The 15,512-nt window shown below is 35.4% G+C and overlaps 1 protein-coding gene across 8 annotated transcripts in view; it reads left to right on the plus strand.

The window, feature by feature from the left end:
- Positions 1-4,724: 4,724 nt before the first annotated feature.
- pod1 (coronin pod1) overlaps positions 4,725-15,512 on the plus strand; it is a 155,879-nt gene continuing 145,091 nt past the window's right edge. For 6 of the 8 annotated variants that reach the window (XM_067122023.1, XM_067122027.1, XM_067122028.1 and 3 more), the window contains exon 1: positions 11,827-11,887. The gene's annotated coding sequence lies outside the window, so the exon portion shown is untranslated. Of the gene's footprint in view, positions 4,878-11,826; positions 11,888-15,512 lie in introns of those variants that run through there. The other 2 variants (XM_067122029.1, XM_067122024.1) reach the window with 2 other exon arrangements.

The following is a 15,512-nucleotide window of genomic DNA, read 5'->3' on the forward strand; positions in this document are numbered from 1 at the left end:
ATATATATATATATATATATATATATAAGTTTGTCAGGGTAGATATAGTAAATGGGGATGAATTTTCAGTAATAATGCTTGAACTTCTCAAATAGTGTAGGCTACGCATGGTTTAGAGCTGTGGAGGGATCATCGAGGAACCAAGAAACAATGCTAACTTTGGTAACTCAATAAAAAAAAAAGAACACTCCTCTCACTGGCTCGCCGTTAAAAGTTGATGATCCAAACTACTACTGGACTAGACTGGGAGGTCTTGGTTCCTGATTCCATGTAGCTCACTCCACAAAACAAGTTTTCGGGCACACTATCACTTTACAGACAAGTTCAAAGCTTCTTTAAACAACACTATTTTTTACACCTCGTTAACTAAAATATATTGATTTTCTTTCATACTTTATACTACATAAGTTATGACAGTAACATATTGCCAGCTTTGTCAACTAATTGTTTTCTTACATTCACATGGCATGTCTTATGTATTCTCCCAGCTTTCTGTTCGGATTTCTCGGCATGTCCGTTCTTGCAGCATGTCCTCTTCATTTCTGCCATTTGTTGGATGAGACAAATGCACTGTATTATCTACCTTACAGACAGCACAAACGAATTTCATCTATTTTTGTTCTTGTAATATTGCTCTTATGACAGGCATATATAATCTATAAAACATGACTAGGCTGATATATGCTTTCTTTAAAATATGCTTGCAAGCTATTTCCAAATATCATCCATCTTTTCATCTATGTTCGCCTTGTTAATACTTTTCTATAGTAATTCTCCATTTCTAAAATTTCGACCAGTGACGTAGTTATGATGATGGGGAGGACTTCTTAACTTTTGTTAATGACTAATACCATACGATTCCACAGATTGGACTATGGGTGCCAAAGGAGCTGTGAAAGTAGAGAGCAAACGAACGTATTGCGATGATCAATACACATAATGATAAGAAAAATTAATCAGGGTGATTTGAAAAATTGATTGGAATTTTCTTCCTTACTGACAGGGACAAAAAGAAAGGGACAGATGAAAATTGGGGAATGGTGATATAAGGAAATATGGAAATAAGAAAGGAAAGTTGAATGGCAGGTGAAGAAGAATGAAGGGCGGAAAAGAACAAGAGGGAAGGAGTACGGAGAAAAAAGGAAATGTAATGGAAGAAGAGGAGAAAACGAGAAAACAGGCGGAGGACTGAATTATTATTATTATTATTATTATTATTATTATTATTATTATTATTTATTATTATTATTATTATTATTATTCAGAGCATGAACCCTATTCATATGGAACAAGCCCATGGAGGCCACTGACTTGAAATTCAAGCTTCCTAAGAATATGGTGTTCATTAGAAAGAAGTAACAGAAGGTAATGAGAAATACAGAAAGACGAGATCAGTTGTTAGAATAACAGATGAATGAACAAATTAACGAATAAATAAAAATGTAAGTAAAATATTAAAACGTAAGTTGAATTGTATTAGGGTAGTAACGCATAGCATCTTCGCTTGAACTTCTGAAGTTCCAATTGTCCGACATCCTTTGCGAGCCGAAGAAAATGCCATACTTCAGAAAAGACGATTCTTGCCTGGTGACTCTTGCTCGTAGATTCCTAAAGTGAAGGAAATTGATAAACCGTGAGACTTCAGCGAAATTACCTATGGTTACCCGGTACCCCATTAATCAATACGTGTAGAGACATTTTAACTAAAGACTTTCGAAAAAAGAAAAAAAGAATAATGTTTAATATGTTTCTGTAAACGCAATTTTACGTATATAAATCTCACTGGTAATTATTGAAGCTTTGGTGCACAGCTTTTTTTTATCGAATTCTTAAAAATTATTATTATTATTATTATTATTATTATTATTATTATTATTATTATTATTATTATTATTATTACAGTGAAAAACATGAACTTAGAAGTAAGCCAGTAAAATCATAGCTAAAAATGTAATAAGAAAAGTTCATAAAACCTATATGAAATTATGGCAAAAAAAATCTAGAATTAAAAACAGAATTACCTATGATTCAAAATAACGAATCGAAAAGTCGGGGCCAATAACATGTGGAAAATTAAGATAAAACAGCAATGTACACAGATACAAGAAATATGTAGAATTAAAAGTATAAGAGGTAACATAAAATCGATATTTATCAAATGCAACAAAGCCATTGGCAGAATTTTTACGTGCACATTATTGCATAATATGGGACGTGAGTTCTTTAGTAACAGATTTATTGGCTAAGTAAATTGAAATTATAGAACGCAAAATTAGGTGTTCAAGGAAAGTTATAACTTGTGTAGAAATTTTGTTCTGTTAGAATAATTCTCATTATTCGAAGGAAAAAAATAAGACGAGTGAAATTTTATTTCATTTCAGTTTCGTAAGTTTTAAGCTGTTGCTTTATCTTCCTGTAATTTCTTGATAATACTTCTTTTATTGAGCTAAAAGTGTTTTACCAGCAATAAAAGTCGTCTACACGTGAAAGTTGACAGGCTCTTTCGATAATGACAATATCGACAGGAAGATTAGATTGTAAAATCACACAAATTTAGTGATGATTTAGATACTAGATTTATCAGTTGTATCAATACTTCCATCAAAGATTACGCACACTTGTCGGTCACAAGACCAGACAGAAAGGGAGGTTGAGACTAGAGCCTCAACCTCCTGAAACTTGCACCAGGACATAGCAGTCTTATGCAAGCAGCTATGGACTGTAATGAGACCCGAAAGAATACAATAAGCAACGGAGCTCCGCCAGCGGTTCCGCATCGCATTGAAAACAATGCCCCCGCGATTTCGATGAACAGACACACGTGGATAATTACAATGGACGGGAATTCTCTGACGTAACAGTAGGCAGGATACAAACTGACCCCATTTACCGAGAAAGGCAGCCAGCGTTTATCAGAGGTCCCACTGACGGAATTTGCTTGACAATCCCCCCATTTCCTTTTAAAATAGTCAAAGCTCATTGGTGTTAAGTAGTCTCATTTCATTTTGCAGCTGTTCAATATAAAGGGAGTTTTAAACATACACACACGCACTTATAATATACAGTATATATATATATATATATATATATATATATATGTATGTATGTATGTATGTATGTATATATATGTGTGTGTGAATGTATGTATGTATATATGTATATGAAGTGTAATCGCTCGGATGTATTTGTTTCAATGCTATCATGAGCATAACATCCGGCGGATCTTTGTAAGTAAATGTTAGATTTCCTGTAGCAGACTGCCACTAAAACATGCTTGTTAAAAAAAATCACATTTAAACTTTTCTGTAATACATCAGTGTTTGATTTGAAGATGATTCAGAGTTCGTGCATAGTTTGTTTGTTAGGTTATTCTCCTCATTTGTTAATATAACGGAATCTAGTCTAGGTGTTCCGCTCACAACCAAAGGTGAGACACACACACACACACACACACACACACACACACACACACATATATATATATATATATATATATATATATATATATATATATATATATATATATATATACTTATATATATGTGTGTATGTACAGAATACGCTACGGACCAGTAATGTTCAAGTGTTGAGGCAGCGCCAATCGTGACATCTATTTCTTTGCAGCACTTTATTAAAAAGATGACAAACCTTCCCCTGCCATGCGTTATTTTTTTGTCATTGTTACGCGGGGGAAATCAGTTTTGCAATACTGTGACCATTATTTTAAACGCTAACTGGAGAACACAAGGTCATTAAGAGCTTAATGATAACAATGTAAGACCTCGTGTTACAACTGGCGTTGTCCTAAATTTTGTTTACGATCGGTCGTGTTGGGAATGAAGCCTCATCACTGTGTGGTGGGCTATCATTGGTCTTTTTATTATTATTATTATTATTATTATTATTATTATTATTATTATTATTATTATTATTATTATTATTATTATTATTGATCGTACATTCATGCACATAAAGCTCATTACACTAGTTTCCTCTGGCATTAAACAAGAATATCTTACCAACACAGACTGACTCACCAACCCAGAATAACGCAGTATTTAATCATGCGTGCCTGTGCATGCATGCATGCATGCACCCATCGACCTCTATAACCCGCATCTAGCTGAGTAAACTGTAGGTAAATGGGGGAGAGAACAACCGAAGCAAGGCAAATCCCCTCGTCCTTTCCCACAGCCGTGGTGTGAGTCATACACCGTAACACTCGCTGGGTGTTTTAGATCTACAGAAAGTTGAACAGATTTTTCCAACGTCACAGCCAGACTGCCAGCTTTGCCTCATATCCGCAGGTGTCACGCTGATACATGATCGTCATATTTCATTCTGTAATGACGTACTCTTTCCATCTGCTGACCTGGCTCCATTATCTAGGCCCATAAAATATGTGACTACAGCTAGAAGATTTAACGCTTTTGTGTTAAGAGATTTTAAACAGTACATGTGGCATTCACCGAGAGGTACCTGAACTTTGAAAGTACTTTCTCGTACGTTTTCAAGTCTTTCAGGGACCAGTCTATCTCTCTCTCTCTCTCAAACACACAACACACACACACACACACACACACACACACACACACACACACACACACACACACATATATATATATATATATATATATATATATATATATATATATATATATATATATATATATATATATATATATCGGATCTGAATCCCAGGGTTCTTTTGAGAGGTTCAGCGTATTTCTGTGTCTGACAGTGTGATCAGTGCTTGAACGGATTATCGCTGCTATAAATTATACGTGACATATTCCAATATATTCGAAGTTTCTGATTATTTATGTGGTCGAAAATAGCCGAGCAGTGTTAGCCATATCTTCTGAGCGTTTGTGAAGGTATTAATCTTTGTGAGAGTGATTTACCTGTAAATATAATACAGGATTTGTCACAGTCGAGGCAAGGAATTTCGAGGACCCATGTGTTTCTGGGGGCCGGCATCCGGTAGACGTCAATTAAAGATCTGGTCAGGGCATTTGGATAGGTAAACACGAAAGGGTTAGAATTTCCAAGCGTCTGTGTCAATGTCTTAATAAAATCCAGGTATGGATTTTAATTTTATCACCCTCAAGCACTCCAAGACCGCTTGGGTGGGGCGGGGAAGGAATTCGTGCCTTGCTAAACGTATCATTGTTATGATTATAAGTTTTGGCTTGTTAGGGCCTGCTCGTGTGAAATGTTTTTAGAATATATATATTAATTTAAAGTTAATATCGTAAACATATTTGTCTTCACTTATTTTCTGTACAAACCTAAATTATTTCCTAAAATCAGAGATGTGGCATAATTTTTGGCCGCCTCCACCAACCTTATTTTCGCTGACACGGGTTAGCGAGGACATTAAAAGGCCAGCTCGATCAAAAACAGCAACGGTGATCACTTCAAGCCCCGTGTCACTGGACAGTTTGGATAGTCAATGCAGGAACAGACCTCGCCATCGCCAACATCCTCACCCTTAAGGCCAGGGCAATTATTTATAACATATTAAGATATACTTCATTCTAGAGAAACAAGGGGGCCCTGTAACTAATGTTAAATTATGTATTCTCCTAAGTACTGAATGATTTATTTAAACTGCAGAGGCACTGAAAAAATATAATCACGTAGACAATATATAACTACTAAAATGGAACATGGACAATATTCAAATGGCTTTAAAATCTATTCCTGCCGAACCACCTCGCAAATTTAAAGTGTTAATGCATAAACATATATTGTTACAAAAACTATTATTATAGTTCGTTTACCTTTCTAAGATCGCTAGGTTGGGGACAGGAAAAGAATACAGCTCTGCCATATATATTTATCCCGTTTCATCTCACACTCGAGGTTAATCCCTTGTTTATGGCAAGGTCTTTAGACCTTGGTTTATGGCTTTACCTGAGATTTGTCATTTACTGTACTTCGTTTACTAAAGAAACAGCGTTGAGTAAATTTTGGTTGTGTCTAATGAATTTTCTTTCTATTTGTGCTTAATGAAATAATAACCATAGTTCTTATAATAACATCATAATGCGTTTCACGCATTAGCACCTCAGATTTGTGAGGGTGGTTCGGGAGGAATAGCTTTTCAAGCCATTTGTTTATCATCCGTATTCCATGTTATAGGCAGAGCTGTCTTCCTATCCTGGTCACCCCGTAAGGAGGTTTGGTTTGAAAGACTACAGAATATAATTCTGACTTACGGATAGCTTTCTCAATTATATATATGGTCAGGTTACCTCAGGGATGACAGCTGCTTACGGATTACTTCAAATTCTTTTTCCAGAGATTCCTGGGAGTAAATCCGTAAGGCTCTTTAGAAGAAACTGCTGGCTACGCCAATCTTGACAAATAAGCCATGGTTAAAAAAGTGGATATATGAAAGTGAAAAGTTGGTTGTCTGTACACAGTAAATTTGTATTGTGTCGTGTCTAATCGTTAAAATATTTAGGTAAGGAATTTTATTGTCTGTTGTCCATTCGACTTAGAATTTGACTTGCTTGGACACTGATGCATTTAATTTCGAAAAAACCGCTGAAATTGCCCCTTCTTTGGTCCCAAAATGTTAGAATATCATCGACATATCCACATCATACTTTTGGAAATACTTAATGTATAGATTTCCCATGCTGCACCCGCATTGGCTACAAGGAATCCCCGAACGACAAGAAGCTGTTCGATACACACAGTTCAACAAATTTTATTATCTTATCCAGGGCTACTGGCGAATGATCTGCGTTGGGTGCTAATTTTTCGTCAAAAAGCTACCTTTTAGACCAATCATTTCACGTTCTATAGTTCGTTATCCAGGAATTCTGGCCTGTTAATACATAAAGCTCGCAGGATTTTTATAGTATTACGATATCCTGAAAAATAATGGACATTAGTTTAATCGTGTGTTGCTCTTACACATAAAAATGTTCACGTCAGATAAGAATGTCTAAAAAAGACGACAACCATCTTTATTTTTTTTCTAGCTAGAATTTGATAGACAACCCGGGATTTGTTCAGCATTTAATTTTTCCAAGGGGTTATCGATATCTACGTCTTGAGATATTAGACCCAAAATATCGTCCGCATACCGAAATTCTATCACAACAATTCGACAGAAAACCTCATAACTGCAACGCCTTTTGTACATCAGGCTAATCAAGCATTGCCAGCGAGTGAGGACTGGGGAAACGCAGACGACTCGCGCTTGCCTGAGCAAACCCACGTGCGTCATAAAGGGCCGCCGTGTTCGCTCACTCCTTTAACTATTAATTATACACACGCTGACATGACACGACTGTTCGAAGCTTAGAACACTTCCTTATGCTTGCTTTCATCGGCACAGATCGGCAGTGACTAAAAATGACAATATTCACGGGATTTCGTTATCGCATACACACACATAAAATATATATATATATATATATATATATATATATATATATATATATATATATATATATATATATATATATATATATATGACATCAACTCTTTTCCCATAGCAGAGAATGGTTTATATGGAAACCACACCCTGATTGTGTGTCCTTGTCCAGAATTTTGAAGAAAGACTGGGAACATATTTTTAAAGAGTCAGTATAAAAGAAACCGATCGCTACAACAAACTGAAAGACCTGGGTTGGGTCCCGGTGTGAGTTAGAAATTTAGTTCTGTTCCACACGTGATTGTGTGTATATAGATTTCTTCTATCTTCTTCACTCAGAAGGAATAATTCGAATGAAATACTACCGACTGGGTTACTGCTGAGTCGGGAAGTTGTGTAAAACTCGCTGGTTTGCTAGGTATTTGGCCTGCCTGGGTAAAAGCCTTAGTACAGTGATACTTAAATACCAATTCTTTTATGACTCGGGTAGTTGAGCTGGTAGCGCCCGTGCCTTCCAATTGAAAGACCTGGGTTGGATCCCAACGTGAGTCTGAAATTTGTTTCTGTCCTACACGTGATTGTGCGTTGAGTACTTTTGTGTACGTACGTATTTATGAATCACATAGAAGCACACACACACACACACACACACACACACACACACACACATATATATATATATATATATATATATATATATATATATATATATATATATATATACTATATATATTATTTATTCACATATATACTGTAGGCTATTGCCTTTATGGCACTGACTTCTTTCATACTTACTTTTTTTTATATTTTCTCACTTCTGCTGTCAGCTTTTCTTCAGAATTCTGGATAAGGACACCCAGTCGGGGTATGGTTTCCATATAAGCCATTCCCTGTTAATGGGAAAAGGGTTTATGTCACACATACACACACACACACACACACACACACACATATATATATATATATATATATAGAACTACTGGTCATGTTTTACCAGATACATATGTAATTGTAATAGCCACAATGTCCTCTTAACTTCTCAAATTCTTTGCTCTTTTTGGATACGCTTGTCGCTACAAAGCCATAAGATCCAAGTGCAGCAAATATGAAATTATGATGTCCGTAGCGGCGGGAACGAACCTGGGTCCCATAATCACAATGGGGTCACGTTGCCGATTATGGGACCTGGGTTCGTTTCACGCTGCCTGACATCATAATTTCTTCATATTTCTTGCACTTGGATCTTAAGACTTTGTATGACAAGCGTATCCAAAAAAAGCGTGAATAATTCGAGAAGTTAAGAGGGCATTGTGGCTATTACAATTACACACACACACACACACACACACACACACACACACACACACACATATATATATATATATATATATATATATATATATATATATATATATATATATATATATATATATATATATATATATATATATATATATATATATATGTGTGTGTATGTGTGCGTTGATGCTATAGGCTAATAGCAGGCCGCTGGGCTCAAATTTGCAGGGTCCATGGTTTCACAATCAAAAAGGCATATGGTGAAAAAATTGTATGTGTGTGTTTACATTCCATACAACAATATGTCTACGTTTTACAGCTCGGTGTTTAATTTTAAAATGGGCAGTCACTGAAGAGATAGGAAGTGAATGTACTAAAAATAAAATTACTAAAAATAAAAACATAAACAAAAATACAAAAAAAAAATATATAAATACTAAAACGAACATTCAACTGTTAAAATACTTCTTACGTTTATATTAGGCATTTGTTTGCAGTAGCATGGATGAAATATCAAAGTAAATAATTTCAGACCCTGACACGAAGAAAATACTCAGTATATGCATGTATGAAAGGGCGATTGAACTGACAGAGAGAGAGAGAGAGAGAGAGAGAGAGAGAGAGAGAGAGAGAGAGAGAGAGAGAGAGAGAGAGAGACATTAGGCGAATATTCTCAATCCGATTGATAATAGATGGACTAACGTATACTAATATTTATTTATAAATCATGACTTTAAATTATCTGCTACACAATTTAGCGTTTCAGATCTTTCTTTTTTCTTTTTGACAAATTATATAAGACGGTGCCGAAATCAGAAACTATTTTGACTGCGAAGGATCGGATTATGCTAAGATCTCCCTCTAGTATTTTCTTTCTCTAAATATCATTTATTAGACAAAATCACATCTCGGAAACAATGCAATGGTTGGAGTACAAGATTATATTCTGTTTTATACATACCTGCTTGAAGTTAGTAAATGTTCATAGAATTACAGTACTCTATCGGCTGATGGAATTATATGTCAATTTGATAAGCTTAAGACCGAGAATTAGGCGCTTCTTATAAGCCGGACGCTTCTTCAATTTTCACGCTCATTTGTTGCTTCCTCGCATTTAAAATTCCCTAGGGGAAAGCCGATGAACATTCCCAGACCCATTTGAGAGGAAACGCCTTGCGTTTGTACCCAACCAGCGATTTTGTTTCGTCAGTACAATTGCACATTGCCATCACTGAGTCGACCAAGTAGTAACATGGCGGAAGACAGTGGGAGAAACTTGAAACTATTATGGTTACTTAACCAGCAGTAACTAGTAGAGAAAACCTCTTACTGGTTACTGAAGGATCTGCCTTATTTTCCAAAGTAAATATTTACTAAGAGCTAAGATTTCCAGATAAGAAACACCAGGGAAATCTTAGAATTATCTCTTAGAGGATATGTAACGTTGTTGTTGTCAGCTAATGCTGGCCTTGTGCCAACACAGTCTCTTGCTCAGTTAAGATATGTGACGCAAAGCGCGACATATCCTGTGTAGCAGATAATCGTTGCTTGCTTTAAGGCTGATAATGTGACCGAATGAAATGTCTTTGAAAGATTTCTTGTATGAATAAATGTTGTGTCTTTAGTAGCATCAATAAAGGGGAAAAAAAGGACGAGGAAAGCGCAGCTAAGAAACGCTTCTGATCCATAAAATTAACACAATTAAAAAGAATTTTTATCACTGAAAATAAAAACTTGTTTTGCAAGAAAAAGCACATTACAAGAGAAAAATGATACGAATGATGTTATCTTTAACACAGATAAAGGCAGCAAAAGTCATTCTTAATGATATAAGGCAATGCTTCTCAATAAAGCCCCATTTAAAAGCATTCATCAGCAGCCCGTATGAGCTGTTAGATAATGTCAGAGCTTCAAAAGCAGCCAAATTTTTGTGGTTACCGTAATAATTTATTGTTTTCACACAATAAAGTATTGTGTTATGAATTTTATACCCGCCAGTCAATTTGGAGACAATATTTGGTAACACACACTACCTGATCTGCGTGGCAGCAAACTAAAACTCATTGTATTCAGCAATCCGCTGATTTCGAACAGTCCAGAAAAATGAGTTTGACTGAGGTTTAGTAGCTGCTACGTTGTTGACTTTGGATTGGATATTGTCATTTCACTGCAACAACTTGCGATCCAACTTACCAAAGACCTCTTAATTTCTCTAGGAAAATTGTTACCCACAGGACCAAAAGTTGCTGTCACTGGTGAATTTGTTCTGTTTTCTTTGCTTGAAAGCATAAGACAATGTTACTGATCTTCTCTTTCTCTGGTAATTATTCTAATTATTATTTTCCTTCCAACCTTCGAAAAACATGCAAGTCATTAATAATTCAATTTCTGTGCATTCTCTGTCGTGCGTCTGTAATATTTGTTTAGTACTATAACTTATATTTAGAATACTTTCTTCCATCTCTTTTTTAAGGCGTGCATATTAGTTTCAAGCTAAAACTATGTTCTTATTACGAAAACGTCGCCTTATTTTTCTGAATACTTGTATCATATCCTCTTTTGGAAAAGTATCAGCAGGGAATAAAAGATTGAATGAAGCCTGTCTCATAAGCATAGCTATTTCTTTATGATAATACTCATCATATTCATACCCAGCCTAGTTTTTCTTCTGTCAGATCAGCAGTTTTCTAACAATGATTTTGTCACATACACAGCACAACCATGTTGTTCTCTCATAAACAAAGATAGCTTTATTTCGTTCAAATGCGTACTCCTGCCAACAATCGTAGCTTAGTAACAAATTATTACTATAATAAAAATAAAGTATAATAATAAATTCACAAAAATTGTATGATGAATGACACTGCAGTCTATTCAGTGTGTTTGATACACGAGCATTATTATGACGCAAACGTATCCGTTGCATAGATATTTAGTTGAGAGATTGGGATTAAATGACGCCATATGAAAGGCCTCTCACAAATAGTCCATCTGATATATATACAAATTTATAGTTGCTTAATGATTATCATTTTAATTATAACAAATGGAACATGTTACTTATCCTATTTGCTTATATCAAAATATTAGAAACCAATATAAGGAGTCACTAATTTTTTTCAATATTCATCAGTTGTGACTGTTTTGACACAAACAGACGACGCCGCTTCGTGGGACGCTAGACGTAGATAGGTATTATTAATTGATGAATTATATTAGTTTTATGTAGAGTAATTTGGGAATGCGTTTTTATAAAATTATATTCTGTTCATATTGTACAACAAAATTCATCTTGAGGTTACATAATAGTTTATCAGTGATTTTAGAATATGAAGAAATGTGTTGACAAGGGGTGTGTGTTTTGACAGGGAGGGGCGGCGGCGTTAATAGTAAAAGCAAAGTTACACACTGTTTTATTGTTTTGTGAATGTTAAGTAATTGTTGAGGAAACGAAAACGATATTTTTCGTGTTTAAACTGAGGCCATTTTATTAGGCTATTGTAAAGAATTCTATTTAAGGTATACTTAGGTATGCTTGATGTCTGTGTGGATGAACGATTACGTTTATGCTAAAGGATGGGTTAGGTTTACCTTTGTTCTACATAAAAACGAGTTTTTAGAGTTGATACAAATAAAATAGAGTTAAGTGGAGGTTAACAGACCAAGCCTAGGCTAATCTCATTAACACTGATTTGATTTTTTGGCAAGCCAAAACACATGAACCATGTTTTGCTAACTTCTGTTTCATGCATTTTTTTTTTTACCATTGTTGTTTCAAACTTGAGGAGTCAGTTGAAAACAATGGATAGAGATCCTGCCGATGAAAAAACTAATCCTTTTTTAGAATGCCATGTTGTGACCTAACCTGGCATTCTAAAAAAGATTAAGAGTTCAAGTCTTCGGCCGGCTAATGAAGAATTAGAGGAATTTATTTCTGGTGATGGAAATTCATTTCTCGCTATAATGTGGTTCAGATTCCACAATAAGCTGTAGGTCCCATTACTAAGTAACCAATTGGTTCTTAGCCACATAAAATAAATCTAATCCTTCGAGCCAGCCCTAGGAGAGCTGTTAATCAGCTCAGTGGTCTGGTAAAACTAAGGTATATTTAACTTGTGACCTAACCAGACCTTACCTCCCTAACCTGATGCAGGGTGCCATGCCCTCATCTGGGTTGAGGGTGCCCCCCAAGTAACACTGAACATTAGAAACATGGGCAAAGCTTCTGATTGGAGGTGGTGTTAGAGTCTGCTTCTATCATTCTCAAAACTAACCCCATTTGGTTTGTATTTCACTTATCTTAGGCCTTGTAGCATAGGCTTTCTAAAAATTAAGGACAGACCATAGCCTAGTAGGTATTTTGTATGGGGAGAACCTAAACAGAATGAATTGCACCTATATACAGTAAATGCTAAAATGTGTTAAAACTAAATATACAGTAAATATATATATATAAAATATATATATATATATATATAAAACTAAATTACATATGTATATAAATATATATATTTATTGTTTAGTTTTATGTATGTTTATGTATGTATGTATGTACTGTATATTGTATGTATGTATGTATGTATGGTCAATTCACAACTGTTTATAAGAAAATAGGTTATAATTTTCACAATATAAAATAATAAAACTTTGTCTTGAACACTTTTTGAGGAGATTCACCATACATACATACATTACATACATACATACATTACATACATTTTTACTGTAATGTTTCAGAAAGAGGTAGTCCCTAGTTATGATAAGGACAGTTATGTTAACCCCCTTTAATATGGAAAATTGTGGGTGTAACATGAAAATAATTTACAACTTTGGTAAGTTTATGCATGCTTAGCCTTTTGGACACACTATACAATATAGTATAATATATATATATATTATTTATTGTACTGTATAGTACTGTTAATTCTTTTTATTTTTAATTTTTAATATGAGCTAATTCTGGAGGTTCAAAATAATCAGATTGACACTTATGATACTATCAATATTGTACAAACAGAATTCTTTTATTTTTAATTATTAATATCAGCATAACACAAACAAGAGTGGATAACACAAACAAGTTAGACGTGTACTGTACTCACCAAGATTCGGTCTGCTGTCAGTGTACTTGAACAGTGTCAGGCTGTTGATGGCTACGTGTAACAAAAAATCAGAAGAGGAGGATGATAAAGCAGCAGGATCACCAACTCGGTCCTTTTCAGCTGCTATTTCTGTGGCTGTTCAGGTGTTACATGGGGTAGGATTTTGAGGAAAGAGCCGTCATGAGATGTACAGCAAAGGGTCAAGGCTCAAATGTAGGGGAAGTTGTGGTGGAAGGCAGTGGCACTGCAGTCATTTTCTTAAAGAAGTAATCCATTGTAGCTTGAACAGTGCATTTTTTTTGTTCTTCATTAACGACTCAGTAATATGCAATAGTCTTGAAGTGCTCTCTCAACTTTGGCAAATCGTTTCATTCCACATTCAGTTGAGGCAAATGCCTCTGCCGTTGATTTCGTTATAAACTTTTGCTCTGGCTCTTCTTCAATTTCTTCTCCCTCTTCTGCTCGTTTTCTCTCTTCTGCAAGTTCAGTTCAATCTTCTGCTGTTAGCTCTACATCTTTCACATCTATAAGTTCTTGGATATCTTCCTCTTCAACTTCTAAATCTAAACTTCACCAAAGTGTCAAGGTCTTTTTATTAATTTCCACAATTTCTTCATACTTATTGAAACCTTTAAATGAGTTTACATACACTTTTAGCACATTTTTCCAAATCCCATTATACACTCTTTCTTTACCTCCTTTCACGCCCTTCCGATGTTCATAATGGCGTTCAGAACGTTGAATTCCTTTCAGAATGTTCTGAGCTCTTTCTCCTCATTATCCGTAGCCTGAACAGCCTGAGCAAACGTGTTCTGAAGATAATAAGCTTTGAATGTATCCACAGTGCCCTGATCTATTGGTTGTATGAGAGAAGTTGTGTTTGGTGGCAGAAACACAACTTTTATGTTCTCGTTATCATCTCCAATGTGCTGAGGGTGGCTGGGACCATTGTCGAGAATCAGCAGAATTTTGAAAGGGATGTTGTTTTCCCTACAACAGTCTTTCACTTCTGGAATAAAGCAAAGCACAAACCAGTCTTTGAACAGCAGTGCAGTTATCCATGCTTTTCTTCTTATGTCGGTAATGCACAGGAAGAATATGCTTGCTGATTCTTGGTAATGCCCTCTGATTTGCAGAGTGTTAAATCATGAATGGCTTGCGTTTATACCCAGCCACATTTCCCCCAAGCAGAAGAGTCAGTCAATCTTTGTATGTCTTAAACCTGAGCATCGTTGTTGCTTCTTTATGCTTGTAGGACCATTGAGGCATCCACTTCCAATGCAGTCTGTTTCATCGAAAATGATTTGCTGTGGCAAGTACCCTTCATCAGTGATGACCTTATGCAAAGCATCCTTAAATTTAGCAGCTCCTTTGGCATCAGCGCTTGCTGCTTCACCGCTGATTTTCATGCTGAAAATTATGGTGGTTTTTGAAATGATGAAACCATCTAGCACTTACTGCAAAATCTTTGTTATAGGTATCATCATATGTTTTCTTTAGTTCCTTGAAAAGCAAGTGCGCCTTTGTTTGAATGGTCAAGTGGCTGAGTGGCATACGCTTTTGTATCTGGTCCTCCATCCATGTGACCAGTAACTGCTCCATTTCTTCCAAAGGCCTGCCGTCTTCTTTGTTGTAATCATGGAATGAACTGAAGCAGATGCCTTTATAGCATCCATTATCTGTTTCTTGTTCTTAATGATGGTGGATACCCGTTG

Source organism: Macrobrachium rosenbergii, chromosome 20 (genome assembly GCF_040412425.1).
Source record: "Macrobrachium rosenbergii isolate ZJJX-2024 chromosome 20, ASM4041242v1, whole genome shotgun sequence".
In the NCBI taxonomy this organism is placed as follows: Eukaryota; Metazoa; Arthropoda; class Malacostraca; order Decapoda; family Palaemonidae; genus Macrobrachium; species Macrobrachium rosenbergii.